This window comes from Lissotriton helveticus, chromosome 4_1, assembly GCF_964261635.1.
Source record: "Lissotriton helveticus chromosome 4_1, aLisHel1.1, whole genome shotgun sequence".
Taxonomy (NCBI): domain Eukaryota; kingdom Metazoa; phylum Chordata; class Amphibia; order Caudata; family Salamandridae; genus Lissotriton; species Lissotriton helveticus.
Genome location: NC_136063.1, coordinates 488,686,156 through 488,705,914, shown reverse-complemented (window position 1 = coordinate 488,705,914; position 19,759 = coordinate 488,686,156).

Here is a 19,759-nt window from a genome sequence, read left to right as displayed (position 1 = left end):
TGGTTGTCAAATACCTCCCTATAACGAGGGTCTAGGACCCATAGGTGCGAGAGATATCTATCCAAGAATACCATCTAGTGGGGAGTCAAGATACTCAGGAGAAAGAGACTTCTGCCCCCGACCCTCCTATGAGGGTGAGGAAGACCATCAAATTTAGGGATTCCGTTCCCAAAACCTCCGTATGAGGAAGACCCAAGATCCTTAAGCACCAGAAGTTTGTTCCCAAAACCTAATTATGGTGAGGGACCAAGTGAGACGCATCCAACTGCCCCAAGTTATGCTCCAACTTTGACCCCACAGGTATTGCATGACAAATCCCTAGACAGGTTATTGGAAGAGAAAGAAAGAGAGGCTCTCGCCAAACAAAGAGCCGAGATAATTCAGAAAATCTCCCAGTTAAATACAAGTCCTGAGGCCTTGACTATGCCGGTAACAATTGGACCAATGGTTCCGTTGTATGGGGATAGACAAGGGAGTCCAAAAACTCCAGGTATTACCCCAGCTATAGTACAGCCGAGACAAGAGCCCTTAATCGTGGATGATCAGACAAGTGAATGTGAGTCTGAGGTTTCATTAATGGATTTACCGATCAGGGATGCAGGAAAAAGGTTGCAGAAAAGACATAATCCTTTCAATACGAGGGAGATTCAAATGGAATCGACTTTGGGTACTAAGAGTGTCACGTTAGTGACTCCTGAAGAGATTGAAAGATGGAGTCGGGAATTATAAAGACAGACTCCTCAGTCGAAACCTTTAGACATCTACAAACTGAGAATAGAAATGGAAGAACTGATGGCAGGAAACGTAGGATTAGACAGATTAAATACCTATTCTGAAGAAGAGCTGCTGTTTATCGGCAAGAGTATTACTCGGAATACCAGAGTGCTTCATGAAAAATTGACAGACACTGCAGCTAGTATGGGAATAGATATTTCAAAATCAAAACCATTGCAAAAACCGTACAGAGCAGATTTCTCAGACAAAGATTTAGAAAACATGAATGTGTCAGGGAAAAAGGCGCAGGTCAAATAATTATTGACTGTGTTGCAAAAATGGGGAGACGTGGAAAAATGGAAAGCCAGGTGGGCAAAGAAAAAGGATGAGGCTAGATCTAAACAGACCTCTTCTGAGTTCGTTCTAAAGGAAGCTGACAAGCCAGAGCAGTTATACCCTATGCGTGAAGTGCCAGGTGGAAAATACGTGCACGTTCCATGGTCCAGACAGGATATTGTGTCCTTTACCAATGACTTTCCAAAATTACGAGAAAAGCCTGTGGACTGGTACAGGCAGGTGGAAAGGTTTGTAAAGGTGCAAAAATGCCTATGGAAAGACCTGGATGGGTTTTTCGACATAGTGGTTCCTGTGGATTTATGGACTGAATGCAAGGTTGCCGTGGGTTGGCCTAGTGAGGAATACCCGAGGGACTCTAAAACAGGAGCTCCTTCCGATGAGGTGATGAGAAAATATGACCAGGTAATATTGCACCTGAAGGGAAAAGTGCCTGCAAAGGAAACTGATTGGACCAAGATAGATAGAACCACGCAGGAAAGGGATGAGACTGTGCACTCCTTTTATGAGAGACTGTTACACGTGTTTAAAACGTACAGTGGTATAGATAACATCGAGATGAAGGACATGACCCACTTCATTTACAGGTTTGTAAACGGTTTAAGACCCGAAATTCGTCAGTGGATCAAAGACAATAAAATCTGTTGGCAGTCTAAGAAAATGGATGAGGTCTTGCGGTATGCAAAGTACTGTGAGGATGAGATGGCAGACAAGCGAAAGGCTCTAAAAGAGAAAGTTATGTGGGCACAAGTGAAGCTAGCGGAACAACAGGAAAAGGCCCTAGGAAAATTGAATAAGAATTCCCAAAATCAAGGTTCTGGGGGTGGAGGGAAGCCCAAAGTGAAAATGAGCAGAGAAGAAGCTAAAAAGAAATTTCCCTGTCACCAGTGCGGAGAAATCGGGCACTGGAGAGACGAATGTCCATATTTACAGCATGGTAACACCCAAACCACTGATTTAACTCCACAGACGCAGAATGAGAAACCAAGAAAGACCGAGCATCAGGTAAAGGCAAGTCAGTTGCCCCGTGCACCTAAACCGAATTATAAGGGGAAAACTCCGCAGGGTGATGATATAGAGATCTGGGGAGGCAATGAGGATAGAAATGCAGCAACTTCGCAATTTCTGTTGAATGATACTGATAGAGCAAGATTTCGCATATTACGCGACTTGCTTAAAATCAAGAACCTCGAATAACTTGTAATCCTATAATTCAACCTGTACGTCTTACTAATTTCCCTTTATTTTTGATGTGCGTGTATCTTAGTGACGCTTGCCTATGTGTTTACTAATACGAATAACCCTTGTTCCTAAAAATGGCCGCCGCTTGAGGGTTTTCTTCTGCGCATGCGTAAGTCACACTCACGTGACGTGACGTAGTTGCAGTTCTGGTGGGAAACTGTGCGCCTGCGTACTTGCTTCTAAAATGGCCGTCTGTGTCCTAACGTGGTGAAGCTTGCACAGATGCTTTCGTGTTATTGTCTGTTTGCACTAATTTTCATGCCTTAATATATTTTTCAATTTAAGGAGTATAGAGTAGCTATTCATGGTATACAATGAATTCATTTATTTCTATGTTTTAATTTGTTTTCGCTTACTTTTCATGTACCGCGGTATTGAGGGTCTGATGTGATGCTCAAGACTCCATATTGAGATGATGTTCTGCACATGACAGTCTTCTGCCGGTGGCATTGACAGAGTGCCAACTGAAGGTCCCTGCCAAGATGTGCCTGGGAAGATGCACCTTCACCCAGCCGGAGAAACTGAAATGTACTACATTAGCAACAAATGTATTTCTTTCTATTGTATTCTGTAGAATAGGTCATGGGAATCCCAAAATCACTATGCGGTCCCATGGCTATCAATAACCAAGAGGGTCCTTTTCAAAATACTGATCATTACCTTTAGAGCCATCCACGCCCTTGGACCAAAATACCTGCGGCGGAGATTTGCCAGATACCATCCAACACGCACTCTTCGTTCATCCAGTGCTAACCTACTGTCGGTCCCTACTTTTAGGCTCAGCACGAGAGGCGGCAAATCACTCCCAGTCCTTGGAGCAAAAGTCTGGAATACTCTCCCCCCTTTTCTACGTGTATTAGAAAAAGAAAAAGATTTCAGAAAGGGATTGAAAACCTGGATCTTCAAGTTACAGGACACCTGCGCTAGAGCCCTGGTGTAACAGTTGGATGAGTTTTCACCTACTACCAACCTGTTTCCTACATCTCTGGATCAGTATCTGGCGCCTAGATGCTCCTTGGAGCAATTGCTGCGCGATATAAATAACCATTTACATTACATTACATATAAAATGCAAATGTGAGCTTGTAGACGTAAATTGTGATTGGTGTGTTAACCTATCCTACTTGAGAACCAATCGAAATTGGGGATTCTGACACTTGCAACATTTGGGGGGTGGTACACTGACCCGAAAACAGTATAACTAGCCTAGGTTTAGCTAGAGAAATTGTCCGACTTGTCTGAATAGCTGACCTGTCACTGACCCAACGCACTCAATAGGTGACTGAATACAGAGCGCTGCGGAGCACTCTGTCCGAATTTGACCATAGACTCAAAGGTTTTACTAAACCTTAAGTGCTGGCGGAGCACTTTGCTGGGGAGTTCGCTAACCCAATCGGGGTTCTGACTGATAGTTGCAGAGAGGGTGGAGCGCAGGCGTTGCTTCCGAACTGCGGGTGCTGGTCGTGCCTTGGTGGTCCTGTCTTGATCCTAATCTGGTTTCCTGTCCTGTCCTGGGGTGTCCATTCTGCACCTGCTGTCCCATTGATGACTGTCCTTCCTTGGGGTATTTCCTGTCCTTGACTGATCCGTGGCCAGGGTTGGTTTTCACACCATTCTAGGTAAATATATAGTGTTGAAACTCTATACTGCACCTTCTATTTTTCTGTCTTTGCTTCAATAAAGACATTCCTTTGCATACATTCATTTTCCATGCTTTCCGCAATCTACTATGTGAAAAGTAAATACATTTATTTCCATAGCATGTTCCTATGTTTCCCTACCTTTTGTTTTAGAGCACATTCTCTCCATACTGTTTTGAACTATAGATGTGGTTTATAATTTTCTCCTGCAAGCTGACTTGAAGTAATGTTGCTAGAACTATAGCATGTTCCAATTTTCCCCCTCCTATAGATGTATAGGATTTCCAAACTTTTTATTTTACCCTTGACGTATATCCCAGTAGCAAAACTCTAGTACGTGCTTTAGTTGCCCATTTTTAGTTATTCATTCTTGAATTTCATTTCTGAAAACCGTTTAGCATGTTCCCTGTTCTCACCTCACATTAGATTTATAAATGGTTGCTCTGATTTTCTTTTTTATATGGTTATGTGCTGTTCGTTATTCTGATTATAGACTGCCTTCTGGTTGAAAATATTGTATGCTTTTCCTATTCTGAATTCTAGATAAACCTTTAAAACTTCTCAGTCGTCTGTGGTCATTTTATGAATATCAAAGAAAATATAAAGTTGGTATTGCGTTGCCTGCCTTTCTTTTACAGCTAGCTCCCTGATCCATTGTGGTCATAGGTACCCGTAACGGTGGATTGGTAAGTCGGGTACACTAGAATTACATAGGAAGGAACCCAGGGTTACTGGTAGTAGAGTGTAAGGTCACCCGATTAATGTATATGATTTAATCGGAGAAAAGTACATGGGCCTGGTACGTGTATGGTGAAATTATTGGCCGGGTGACCTGCGATCTCTATCAATACTTTTCTCTGTGACGATCAATACTGACAGGGCCTGAGAGGGGAGGACGAGGAGTGTGTACTTGGCGCCTCCTTGCCGGTAGACCAGTCAGGGCCATACATTGAAGGAAGGGTTGATGGAAATGATGTCACCTTTCTGTTGGACACTGGTGCTACCCGTTCTACTGTGAGAACAGCGGACGTTCCAAACCTACCCCTCTCGGGAGAAGCAATCCAAGTAGTGGGTGTATCTAATCAATTGATTAGTACCCCAGTTACTGAGCCCATGGAGATCACAATAGGCAATTTCAAAGAAATGCATAGATTTGTAGTTTGTGACACCAGTCCAGTAAACTTACTGGGACGTGATTTGTTGTGCAAAATGAACTGCACCATCTTTTGCACACCAAAAGGCGTCGAAATTCAGACCCCAGACGAAGATGGCATATACAAGTTAATGTTAATCAGACCAGACTCCGAAATTAAACAACTGACTATGCAAGACTTACCTGAAGAACTCCAAAAGACAGTCAAACCAGAGGTATGGGACTTCACCGGAAAGGATGTAGGTTTAATGGCAAATGTAGACACAATCAAAATAGCTATGAAAGAAAATGCAGTTTACCCCAATACCAAGCCATACAAAATGAGTGCCGAAGTGAGAGCAGGAGTTGCCATTGAAATAAAAAGATTGCTAGAAGCAAACATCATATAAGAAGTGATGAGTAGCCCATGTAACTCACCCATAATTGGAATCAAGAAACCTAGTGGCAAGTACAGGGTAGGGCAGGACCTGAGAAAAGTAAACAAAATTGTTGTCCCCTGCTGTCCTATTGTTCCGAACCCAGCAGTGATCCTGTATCAGATCCCCTGGGATGCTGAGTGGTTCACTGTGATTGACTTGTGTCACGCATTCTTCTCGATCCCATTGCATCCAGATAGCAAATTTCTTTTCTCATTTGCTTTCGACAGTCACATGTTCGTTTGGAATCGCGTCCCTCAAGGGTATACTGAAAGTCCCTCTATCTTTAATCAGATTCTGAAAAAATGCCTTTTATCCTTAGTCTTACCTGGAAAATCTGTTTTGGTGCAATATATAGACGACCTCTTGGTGGCGTCTAAGAGTCAGAGAGATTGTGTTGTTGACACCATTGCTTTACTGAATCACCTAGGTGAAGGAGGGAATAAAGTATCACCTGACAAATTGCAGTTCTGTACAAAGTCAGTGAAGTATCTGGGGTACCAGATAGAAAAAGGTATCAGGAAGGTTACTTCAGAGAGAGTCAGAATAATTCGGAACATGCAGTTACCCCGCACTCAGAAAGAAGTCAGAATGTTCCTTGGAGTTGTAGGTTATTGCAGGCAATGGATTGTGGGATTTGCAGTCCTAGCAAAGTCTTTGATAAAAATGACCAAGAAAGGAGCAAAGGACCCAGTGGAATGGGATGAGGAAAGCTTGACAGCATTCACGAAACTGCGAGAATGCCTGTGTACAGCCCCTGCTTTGGGAATGCCTGATTATTCTAAAGAATTTTCATTGTTTTGTGACACACGAGACAATTGTGCATTGTCAGTCCTAACCCAAGCTCATGGTTTGACTAGACGTCCAGTGGCATATTTTTCTGCCACTTTGGATCCAGTGGCTGCTGGATTACCCGGATGTCTGAAAGCAGTAGCTGCGACTTGCACGAGTCTGGAACAGAGTGAATCAATTGTTATGGGACATCCTGTAACTGTGTATGTTCCACATGCAGTTGTAATTTTACTCACCAGGACTAAAACCCAGTATCTCACCCCTAGTCGGCTGACTAAGTACGAGAGGATTCTCGTAGGTGCTGCAAATGTGGTCATTACTAGGTGTAACATATTAAACCCAGCTACCCTATTACCAGACTCAATAGTTGCAGAAGCAAAGGGAGAGGTCGAACATAATTGCATTGACCTGACAGAATTCAGTACTAAACCACGCCCAGATATCAAGGAAACGCCCCTGCCTGTAGAAGACAACGAGCTGTTTGTGGATGGCTCATGTATGAGACACGAACTTGTAGGCCTAAGTGCTGCTTATGCTGTAGTCACAGTAAAACGCATTGAAGAAGCATCCTGTTTATTTGGAGTAAAGTCTGCACAAGTAGCCGAATTAATTGCATTGACAAGAGCATGTAAAATTGGAAAAAACAAAAAAATAACAGTATATACTGACAGTCAATACTGTTATGGGGTTGTGCATGACTTCGGCCAACTGTGGCTACAAAGAGAGTTCCTGACTTCTTTAGGTACTCCTATCAGAAATGGAAAAGTTGTACAAGAATTACTGGAGGCAAGCCAGTTACCAAAAGAATTGGCAGTGGTCAAATGTGCTGCTCACAAATCTGGCACTGATCATGTAACAGTAGGAAATCGATTTGCTGATGAAGTGGCTCAACATTGTGCCAAACATCGAATGTCTGTCAACATCAAATTGGGGGGATATGGAAACAGCTGCCAACTTATGGTGTTTGAGGATGTGCCTACATGGGAAGAATTGAGAGATTGGCAGCATGCTGCGCCATCAAAAGAAAAGGAAAAATGGAGGAAACTTGGTTGTCGACAGAGAAGTGAGGATGGTATCATTGTGGGCCCTGATAGTATGCCTGTGTTGCCTAGATGCCTGCTTGCTTCCATTTCCAGATTGATGCATGGAGATGCACACGTTGGCAGGGATGCCATGGTTCGGGTCTTCCAACAAACTTGGTATAACCCGAAGTTCAGGAAAGTAGCAGAGTCACTTTGCCAGAGGTGCTTAACATGTCAGCAGCATAACGCTGGGAAGAAAACAGTAGTCGAATTGAGAAAAATTGGAAAATCAGGAGGTCCCTTTGTCAGGGTACAGATAGACTTCATCACGCTGCCCGTTGTCAGGGAATGAGATACCTCCTTGTCATTGTCTGCCTGTTTTCAAAATGGGTGGAAGCCTACCCAGCCAAAAAGAATGACGCATTGACTGTAGCCAAGTTATTACTACGAGAGTTGATACCTAGGTACGGGGTTCCAGTCACAATTGAATCAGATAGAGGTGGGCATTTCCAGAATGAGGTGATTGATCAGCTCTGCAAAGCATTCAAGATTACACAAAAGCTGCACTGTGCGTATCGTCCAGAGGCTTCTGGAATAGTGGAACAGATAAATGGCACTCTCAAATCGAGATTAGGAAAGATGTGTGATTCTACTGGCATGAACTGGATAGGTGCTTTACCTCTTGTTCTGATGGGAATCAGAAGTATTCCAGACCGAAAAACAGGCCTGAGCCCCCATGAAATCCTGATGGGAAGAGTGATGAGACAAGCATGGGTACCAGGATACAAACTGCTAAACATTTCTGATGATTTAGTACTTGAATACTGCAAGCAACTGGGTGACCCAGTGCGTTCTATCTCTCGCCAGATTGGGGAACACGCCGTCGCCAGTTCAACAACTCCAGTCCATAATTTGGTTCCAGGCGATTGGGTTGTACTTAAGAAGCATACTCGTTCAACTTGCCTTGCACCGAAGTGGGGAAAACAACGCAAAGTGATACTGGTGACCACGACAGCGGTGAAGTGTGCCGGCGTTCCAAAGTGGATCCATGCCAGCCATACTAAGAAGGTGATCAGAGACGAGAAAACTGACGCTGAAGGTTGTCCAGCTGAGGGGTCTCCAGACGATGGTCCTGAAGTAGCTGATGACGAACAACCGAGCACCAGTCAAGATGAGTGGATACCCATAATCGACCTGACTGATGATCCTATCAGAAGTAGAAGTCAAACCTACGCAGACAGAGAGTGGAATAGAGAGGATGAGATAGGACCAGAAGAAGCCACTCAGATTATTGAGATTCACGTCAAATCTGAGGAGGGAGAAGATCAGATAGGGAAAGAACAGGTGATTGACACACCACCACAAACTCCTGAAATTGAAAAGGGACAGACAGAAGTTAGGGCTAAAGTTCAAGCGGAAGAAAATCAAAGGTTCGAAGTGCTTGAACAGGACCAGATAGAATTAGAAGAACGTGTTCAGGAAGCAGAAATAGAAGCACCCAAAACCCAAATACAGTATATACCTGAACAAGGCCAGCTTAGTGACCAGGCAGAAGAAACTGAACTAAGACCTGGGAGTAGTCAGACAGGAAGGGAAGAAGAAGAAGCAGAAGTGCCGCAAACAAACGAAAATAAAAGAGCATTAGAAGAAAGCCAAACCACAGTGCCAGCTAAAAGACTCAAGAAAAAGAAAAATATTCAACCAAGATATATTAAGAGACTGAGACTAAGACTAAAAACAGTAGAAGAAAAACTTGCCGAAAGAAGGAAAAGTTCTCGTATAGCAGAGCAAGCTGGAGAAAGCTCCAAAAGAAGAAGTGATCGAATAAAAAGACTAAACGAAAAATACCAAGATCCTGAATGGACTTATCTGATATTGGAGGAATTTGAGGATCTTGATATAACTGACGAAAGTGACGAAGAACAGCCAGCTGATCAGTCTGCTGAAGAAGACGAACCAACCTGAAGTTGCTCAGTGTAAGCTACCTGTGCAAAGTTACAAAGAGGGGTTGAGAACTTCTTCTGAGCGAAAATGTCTGATTCAAACGTGAATGGAAGGCATAGACGTAATCGTTGTAAAACATGCTGCAAAGTATGTATATGTAGTGTAGCTATAGTATTAATATTATAGATAGGACTAACAGTTTTTATTCCTTATTTGGTGAGCAAAAATACTAATATTGACCCTACACCGACCGTGACAAAAGACACTGAAGAACTGACAACACGAAGTGTAGAAAGACGTGAAAAAGCACTTAGCATTAGACAAACAAAACCAGACTTAGAAGCACCAGATGAGGAAGGACTACATTATCACGGAGTTAAGAACCAGACTCATTTAAATGTATTCGCAAATCTGTTAGTGCACTATGTAGAAACCATGGAAATAGAAGACTGCTATGTCTGCATGAAGCTACCTACTTTTGTAGCTGAAGGCGTGACTTATCATCACCTGCCCTTGACTTATGGAATTTCCTGTAGTATTTTAGCTAGCTTATTCTACAAAAGAGGACCGTTACAGTACTACTACTCTAACTCTGACGTGATATTTTCTGAACTTCCCATACGTGGAAATCTGAATCCTGTACATACTAAAAGTGACGTTACACGTTATATGGAAGAATACTTTCTGACTATAGGTACCATAGACTTAAACGAAGCACACAAGGATAATTTGACCTGTTCATTACATGAACAAGAGAAAATGTTTTTAAACATGGCAGAGAAAAGAAGGGAGAGTTTCCAAAGAAAGGCAAATGATAAAAGACAGAAAACTCCTAAATGGGCTGAAAACATGGAAAGCACCTCAAATAGTGGGGCTGGTCCTGCTTTGTTGCTGGATTTCGAGAGAAAAGGGAAACTCTGTCTTCACCGCGAAAAGACTAGTTATTATAATAACATTTTCATTGGTTCCAGTCAATGTGAGCACAATTACAAGGTTTTTGGAGGTTGGGGTTTCAAAAATGGGTCAGAACCTGTGTTTCCCGGAATTTATTATATATGTGGAAACAAGGCTTATTTCAAATTTCCGGATCACTGGTATGGAAGCTGCTACTTTGGCATTGTCTTCCCGAAAATATACCATGTGAATGAAGTTGCTGGAAGCAATGAAAACACTAATGGCTTAGTGCGTAGTAAAAGAGAAAGCGTAGGTGAAATTATGGGTAGTATTTTTAGTGCACTGATACCTGGAGTGGTTCTGAACACACACAGAATTTGCAAATTGTCCACAATAGTGGATGTGTTATCTACTGACACAGCTCATGGATTTCTGTTGGTCAATACCGAAATGGTTGCGATCAGATCAATGGTTTTACAGAACAGACTTGCTCTTGATACCTTATTAGCAAAAGAGGGCGGAGGCTGCCGGATGTTGAAAGCGCAACATTGTTGCACTTACATACCGGACAAAAGTGTACAAATCAAAAAATATGTGAAGAACATTACAAATTCGGAAAAAGAACTCAAACCACTGGAGGTTGATAGTGCCTGGAAGAGACTTACTGATGGTCTCTCCGCTGTAGGTCATTGGTTTTCTAATTTAGGTAAAGGTTTATTGTTTAAGGTACTGATGCCGATTGGAGTGATAGGTTTCATCATATTCCTTATATTTGTCTGTTGCAAATGTCGCAAACACCAAAGGAAGTACACTGTGAATAAGAGAGGTGTGAAAAGGAGTGTGGATGAACTTGAATTGGAAGAACTGAATAATCAGATTTACAAAAGGGTGAAAAATTCTCACCCTAACAAAGATGTGAAAGAGAAATTGAATCGCCTGTTGGAAGAGATTGAAATGCGCAAAGTTTGAAAAAAAGTTGGCATCTGATTCCATTAGTTTGTGATGATAGTAAATATCATCAAAGAGGGGATTGATGGAGCAAGGTTTCGCATATTACGCGCTTGCTTGGACTCAAGAACCTCAAATAACGTATAACCATGTAATTCAACCTGTCTGTCTTACTAATTTCCCTTTATTTTGACATTTGGGGTGTCCTAGCGACGCTTGCCTATGTGTTTACTAACTCAATAACCCTTGTTCCTAAAAATGGCCGCTGCTTGGAGGGTTTAATTCTGCGCATGCGTTAGTCACACTCACGTGACGTGACGTACTTGCAGTTCTGGTCGGAAACTGTGCGCCTGTGCACTTGCTTCTAAAATGGCTGTCTGTGTATTCACATGGTGAAGCTTGCGCGGATGTTTTATGTTGTTGTCTGTTTGCACTAATCATTCACGCAATAGTATATTATAAAGTAAGGGGTATAGAGTAGCTGTTCATGGTATACAGTGAATTCATTTATTTTTATGTTTTAATTTGTTTTCGCTTACTTTTCATGTACCGCGATATTGGGGGTCTGAGGGATACGCGAGCCATCTTGAAAGTCTCTACTGCGCATGTCGCCCTGGCAGAGAGAAGGCAACCTTGAACAGTGGAACTCAGCCAGCTGGCAGCCACAGTCAAGCTGCTCCTGAGAACGCGACCTGTGACCCAGCAGGATGGAGCTGAACTGTTCCTCAATTGCTACAATTGTTATTTTTCCATTGTATTCAGTAGAAAATCTCATGAGAACCCCAAATTCAAATAGGCGGTTCAAAAGTATTTAAATAGGGGCTTGTAGACATAAGTTGTGATTGGTGTGTTGACCTATCCTACTTGGGGACCAATCAAAATTGGGGATTCTGACACTTGCAACATTTGGGGGGTGGTACACTGACCCGAAAACAGTATAACTAGCCTAGGTTTAGCTAGAAAAATTGTCCGACTTGTCTGAATAGCTGACCTGTCACTGACCCAACGCACTCAATAGGTGACTGATACAGAGGTGCTGCGGAGCACTCTGTCCGAAATATACCATAGACTCTGGAGGTTTTACTAAACATTAAGCGCTGGCGGAGCATTTTGCTGGGGAGTTCGCTAACCCAATCGGGGTTCTGACTGATAGCTGCAGAGAGGGTGGAGCGCAGGCTTTGCTTCCAAACTGCGGGTGCTGGTCGTTTCCTTGGCGGTCCTGTCCTGATCCTAATCTGGTTTTCCTGTCCTGTCCTGGGGTGTCCATCCTGCACCTGCTGTCCCATTGATGACTGTCCTTCCTTGGGGTTTTTCCTGTCCTTGACTGATCCGTGGCCAGGGTTGGTCTTCACACCATTCTAGGTAAATATATAGTGCTGAAACTCTATACTGCACCTTCTATTTTTCTGTCTTTGCTTCAATAAAGACATACCTTTGCATACGTTAATTTTCCATGCTTTCGCAAAGCTACTGAATGAAAGGCTCATACGTTATTGCTGTTTTCTAGCATGTTCCTATGTTACCCTTCCTTTAAGCACAACTCTCCATACTGTTTATGAAATATAGATGTGGTTTATAATTGTCCCTGTCTAAGTTGATTAACGTAAGGATTCTAGAACTATAGCGTGTTCCATTTTTTCCCTTCCTATAGAGGTATAGGATTCACAAAAGCTCTTACCCAAAGTTTGAAGCATTATCACAGTAGTGATAATCAAAATATTTGTCCTTTAAATTTGCCCCATCTATAGTTATTCATGCTTACGTTTCATCCCTGAAAATTTGATTAGCATGTTTCTTGCGCTTATCTTCCATTAGATTCATAAATGGTTGCCCTGATATTTTTCCTATATGGTTATGTGCTTTTCGTTATCTTGATTATTGATTGCCTTTTGGTTGTGAATTGTATGCTTTCCGAATCTGAATTCTAGATAAAACCTTTAAAACTTCCCAGTAGTCTGTGGTCATTTAATGCAGAAGAATATAAAAGTTGGTATTTTGTTGCTTGCCTTTCTTTTACAGCTAGCTCCCTGATCCGTTGTGGTCATAGGTACCCATAAAGGTGGATTGGTAAGTCGGGTACTCTAGAAATAAACAGGAAGGAATCAGGGTTACTGGTAGTAGAGTGTAAGGTCACCTGATTAATGTATATGATAAATTGGATGTTTATGGGCCCGATAGGTGTATGGTAAAATTGTTGGTTGGGTGACCTGCGCGCTCTATCATTAGCGCAGCCACAGGAGGGGACCAGTCATAATGTTAATTAGCTTCTGATAAGTCAACAAAATGGCTTTTTAGGGCATGTGTCAATCGAGCATTCTATCCTCCTGCGGGGTGGATTCTGCAAGAGATTCCCCCTTTTGAATAACTGCTTGCAGAGCATGTCTTATTTGTAAGTATCTGAAATAAATTCGAACTCCTTCTGTAGCTGCGCGAAGGGAACCACTTCTCCCTTTTTCCACAGGTCTCCCACCTATGACATTCCAATCATATCCCATCAGTCAAAGCCCTCAGTGTTTCTTAAAGTGCTGAATCTGTCTGAGTCCCACAGCGGGGTCATCTGTGTGGTTTCTCCTGTCCCTTCCAAACTTTTGTTTGCGGTATGCCATATTCGGACTGCATGATCGGTGGGGCCTGTCAATTGCAATTTTGCTGAATTTGAATACAGTGCTCTAATATAATTACCATCTGCGAGAAGCCATAGAGACATACTATATCCAGGGCCATCACGGGGTCTTAATATGTCTTGATCTACTGCTGCCAGATGTGCTACCCAATAGTATCTTCGCACATCTGGCAGTCCTATACCACTGCCGTACCATCCCCTTCTTAACTTTGCGTTGCTATACGGGCGGTTTCCCATCCCTTGGGAGTTCTCTCAGTTACACTTCAATTGCCCTGAATTAATCAGTGAGGCAAATTTTGCAAGATATATAGAAAATGCCGCAGGGACATCATTTTAAGTATTGCGAATCGCCTCAGTAGGGACAAAGGGAGAGATTTCCAATGTTTGACATTGCTTCTTAGTCCCTGCAGCGGGGCCAAGAGGTTACGTTCGTGATATATTGCCGGGTCTTTAGTGATATATTTCCCCAGGTATTTGAAACCCTCTTGTGCCTATTTTATCAAATAATTTTGGGGTGGGGGAAACTCCCTCTCAGCACATATATATATATATATTTTTTTTTAACCTTTATTTTTCCAGTTTTTGCAAAAAAAAGGACTGAACATTAAAGATACAATGCAGTTGGATGAATCAACAGTTACGAAAATCAATAAAACAGATCTGATACAGCGAACATACATAAAACATATCGACACATGATAACGTGCAGTGGACAAAAGTGCTTCACATAGCCAGGGACAAAAGTAGAATGCAACACTCCATAGAAACAAACAGTGGTCCCACAATACGGGGTTAACGGCAGCAAAGATCTAACCTACTCCCTCAGGGGTAATGCCGGCCTGTGTTTGAGAGTCGTGTGCAGCCTTGCACCGGGAGACATGGTCCCTGTATGGGCCCCATAAATCAATTGGTCTGGATGAGCTGGGGAGTAGAGTACTGAATTCTTCGCAGTTGATATTACAGAATGCAAGGTTGTTCAACCTGGAACGCAGTGTGGGAGCGCGCCTACTGCCCCACAACAGTGCAATCTCCCTTTTGGCTAAGAGGAAACCCAACGCAGCCAGCTTACGGATCTTCTTGGGGAAGTTAACCACATAGCCGAGAAGAGCAATCTCGGGGGTGGCAGGAGTGGCATGGAGAGTATGTCTCCCAGCGTTGAGTGTATGCTTAACCAATATTGGTGGATCTTAGGGCAGGTCCAGGTGAGGTGAGCAAAATCGATAAAGGGGGCTAAACATTTCTGACAGTGATGTGGCCTGGAATTGTCAATTCTGTGAGAATGGGCGGGGGAGAAGTACAACCGACGAAGGAATTTAAAATGAAGTCATTTGTGTCGCTGTTCAAGGAGATGTCACTGGTAGCCCTGCAACAATGGTTTCATTGGTCATCTGAGATCGGTCCACCCAAGTCCGCTTCCCAAGCCGCCCAGACCCTGGAATCGTCTATGGGTGTGAGGGCAGCAAACTGTCTATACAGTTTAGAAATCAGGTGTGGGCCATTCGGGCTCTGTATCAATAGAGTAAGGGGGGGGAGCCTCAACCGGGGCCGTGTGGAAGCTAGGAAACCTTTCCCGAAGAGCAGAGCGCACCCGGGTCATGATGAACGTGTCCATAAACAAACGCTCACTAAAGCGAGCCTCCTCTGTTATTGAAAATGCGTGTCCATCAGGAAACAAGTCCCTGAGTGTATGTACATTACATTTCTCCAGGGTGCGCTTGACCAAAGTTTCCCCAGTGATCGGAAAAAGAGAAGAGTTAGGTAAAGGCAAAGCAGGGGAGTATAATAAATCCAGCCCCATAAGTCTACGTAGTTTACTACAGGCCCAGCACGTGGTGGAGACAGTCTGAACATCCCGAGGATCCCGAGGGAAGCCCGAGGGGAGGAGTGTGAGAAGCTGTCACAGGAGTACCAGATCTGCCTCTGGTTTTAGATATGGAATGCGTGCATCCGGGTGGAACCAAGCGTATGCGTAGCAACACTGTGCCATCAAATAATACAAATAAAAATCCGGGACACCTAGACCACCTCGGTCCATCGGCCAGGTCAGGATCTTCCAACTGACCCGAGGTGTCTTGTCTCCCCAAACCAGGCGCAACAATATGGAGCGAAGCTGCGGGAAAAAGGTTTTGGTGAGGGGAATGGGAATATTATTAAAATAATACAAAAATCGAGGCAGAACCACCATCTTAATAATAGCCACTCTACCTGCCATGGACAGAGGCAGACGCAGCCACTTCGTGACCTGTGACTCCAGCGCGCTGATAGCTCTGCCATAATTGAGGCGAATCATCGAAGCATTATCAAGATGTATATGGACCCCAAGATATCGAACTGAGTTGTCACACCATTCTAATGGGAACTTGCACTGCCAGGGCTTGGTGTTAGCTGTAAGGGGAAAAATTACTGATTTATGCCAATTAATGTGGAGCCCGGAGAACACATCAAACCGGACGATTTCCCAAATTAAAGGGGCCAGATTGACCAGGGGCATGAGAACATAGAGAACGGTATCGTCAGCATACATTGACAACAACAAAGGACCAGTACGGAATTGAAGCCCGCGTTGTAGGTGATTTTCTTAGAATTGCCTGGATAAAGGGTCCATGGCTAATATAAAAAGAAGAGGGGATAAAGCACAGCCCTGTCTCGTGCCACGCGACAGAGGGAAGGGCTCAGACAATGTGCCATTAAGGCGCAGACGAGCCAAAGATTTAGTGTATAATAGAGCCACCGTAGCGACAAAACACTCCGGCATGCCCATATGATGCATAATTGAAAGGAAAAAGGGCCATTCGAGAGAGTTGAACGCTTTTTCAGCGTAGAGCAAAATAGCAGCGGCAGGAGTAGGAACGTAGGGGGAAGGATACCGGCTTCGAGAGCCTCGGCATAGACCTCCACTAAACGTGGTACCAATATGTCCTTATAGGCGGAGAAACGGTCGAGACCAGGAGCAGAGGATGCACGCAGGGAATCAATAGCCTCAACTACACTGTCGGGAGTAATGGGGGTGAGGAGAAAGCCTTGCATATAGCGCTCCAGGTAAACCAGAGCCACCTCCGACAAATAAGATTCTTGATTACTAAGATTCCCGGACAAGCGGGAAGTGTAAAGGGATATATAATAGGAGAGGAATAACTCGCAAACAGCAGGGGTGGTGTGTAAAGGGGAGCTGTCGGGCCCAGACATTGAGACGATGTACGTTGGGCCTCGGGGGGGCCGCAATGTGTTGGCCAGGAGCCTACCCGGGCGATCACCCTCACCATACTGGCGTGCCATGCTATGTTTGTTGAGGAAGGACAACTCCCTGTCAGCGGCGTCCCTGAACTCCATACCCAGCTCCAAACGGCGTGTTTGAAGGGATTCAGTGGGGGCAGTAAGCAATGTATGATCTATAGCAGCGATATCCTTCTCAATACGGTCCAAAGTGGAGCGCAGATCGCGCAAGACACCAGCGTGCTTCGAGATGCAAACCCCTCTCGGATATAAGCCTTGAAGCCCTCCCATAGGACCGCCCATGTATTGACAGAACCGGTGTTCAAGTCGAAATAATCTTCAATGGCTTGTCGAACTTCTTCATTAAAAACGGGATCCATCAAGGCGCGGCCAGGAAACCACCACCGCCTCTCAAAACCACGCGCTCTGGGAATGTGTAACTGCAGGACCACCGGGGAGTGATCGGATAGGGTGCGGGGAAGGGTGAGAACTGTCCCAATCCAGCCAGCCACCCCAGGGGAGACCAGCCAGTAATCAATCCTAGTCCAGGTATTGTGGAACCCAGAGTAATGAGTGTAAGCGGGGTGTTGTGTGTGTAACTGGGATTCCACGTCCACTAAAGAGTATTGCGCACAGATCTCCCTAAGGGCAGAACGGGCATGGGGTTTGGCATCAGGGGAGGCGGCCGTGCTATCTCTAGCATGATCCATCAGGAGATTGAAGTCGCCTCCCATGATCAGAAGGCCGGTGTCGATCTGGAGGAGGCGAGCCAATAAAGAATGGAAGAAGGAAGGGGAGTCAGTGTTTGGGCCGTATACTCCCACCAGGGCTTCCTTATGTCCCAGTAGCAGTCCAGTGATAATTAAAAAGCGGCCATCAGGGTCCTGATATGTGTTATAATGTGCAATCTGAATTCTCCCATGTATGAAGATAGAGACTCCGCGTGCATACCTGTTGTAATTGGAGAAAAACCTATGGGGGCCCCAGCCTGAAGCCATCGAGGCACCATCCGTGGCAGACAGGTGAGTTTCCTGCAAAAAAAGAACATCAACCTTGTGACGGGCCACATAGTTCAGCACTTGTCTACGCTTCCTGGTGTTATTTAGGCGACGCACGTTCCATGTCAACAATGAATGCCCGGAAGGACTGGGCACATTCCCCAACTGTACCATCTGAAGTGCATCAAATGTATCAAATTAGTACATGCATGTATAGCAATCCACGAAATGATCATCATCCTCTGCAATCTGGAAAAGATATCAATAAACAAAAAACAAACCCCCCACCCAACCTCTTACATCCCCATAAGAGGCAAACCCCAACATAGCTACCAATGCACTTAAAGGACGAAGAGCTAATCGGAATGAATGGATCCGAGGAAACAAAGTGCAACTTCAAAAGAACAAAGAAAACCACAGTGGTATACACCATGGGGCATGGCAACGCCACGCCGGTCAGGCAAATCAGCGATCAAATATTGAATGGTGCGGAGTAGTGTAGTTCCTATCTTCCCAATAGGCTCTGCGCATTGGAATAATACCTACAGCAGTAAAGGCCTAGGCCAGACGTTAACTAGGTCTACTACTGTCGATACTAGACTTAAAGTTTTGGGTTTGCCAGCGTAGCTCAGAGTTCGCTAGAAACTTTCTCGAATGTTCAAGGAGGAATTAACTTCCCTGATTAGACAAGAAGGGATTTAGTTTCTGACAACCATAGAACATGACAACTTTGCTCTCCCCTAATCAAGAGTCAATCTCGAGAGTCGTGTGAACAAAAGGCAATTTATTTTACTCAGTCAGTACGTGCATTCTTAGTCTCATCAGAATGTAGAGAAAAGGAAGAGACGGGCGTGTTCAATAAAAGATGTTATTTATTGATCAGTCTCTTTTCTCATACCAGAGAAATGGATCGATATTATGGCAATACTTATAGTTAAGTAAAGTGCATACATTAAAAGCAATAGTATAAAATAATACTGTAAAAACATTGATATGGTTTCTAAGCCATATGATGTTTAAAATGAATAAAATATATTTACATACACATATACATTTGACTAAACGTACTCAACTGGTGTTTCTAAATACGCCTACCCCGTGTACCTGACCTAAGCCTAATACGTGGGCGGGAATAGAAAGTTACAGTTTAAGTTAAGTTTGTTTTTGCCAAGTGAATACCTAAAGAATTCTCTGTGAGGGGTTATTCAGTTCTGTACCTGGAAGTTAGGATGAATGAGGAATGGTATCTCTCTCTCTGGTCTCGATATTCCAGGCTGCCTGCGAGGGCTACCCGGAAACGCCGGTGCTGGATTCTCGGCAGGAGAAAGCAGCGCGTCTCAGCGCGTCAGGAAGGCGGGGCTGCTGCCAGCGGGGTCTGCTCTGCTCTTGGCTTCGGCAAGTATGGCTGCTCCGTCTCGTCACCACGCGTGTGTTTGCATATGGCAAGATCGGTAATATTTATACCTTTAAGGTGCCGAGATTGACGTAAGGATGGACATAGATACGTCAATAAAGATGTCATACGATTTGCTCGTTAGCACATTCTTTTACTAAAGTTCTCGGTGAAATCAAAACAATGGCCGCAGGGTTTTGCCCAGGTTGTCATAGGTTTGATTTGTTATGAGAACTCCGTATGCCTTATCAGGGGCTGGAGGAATATCGCTTGTCTAATTAGATCGCAAGCGTTATGACCTAATCAGATAACACGTTCCTGTGCCGTAGTGTGACTGCGTCAGATAACGGTATATGCATCATGGGGGTTTTCTGCCTCATGGGCTGACTGCTAGTTAACTTGTTGGTTTGTCT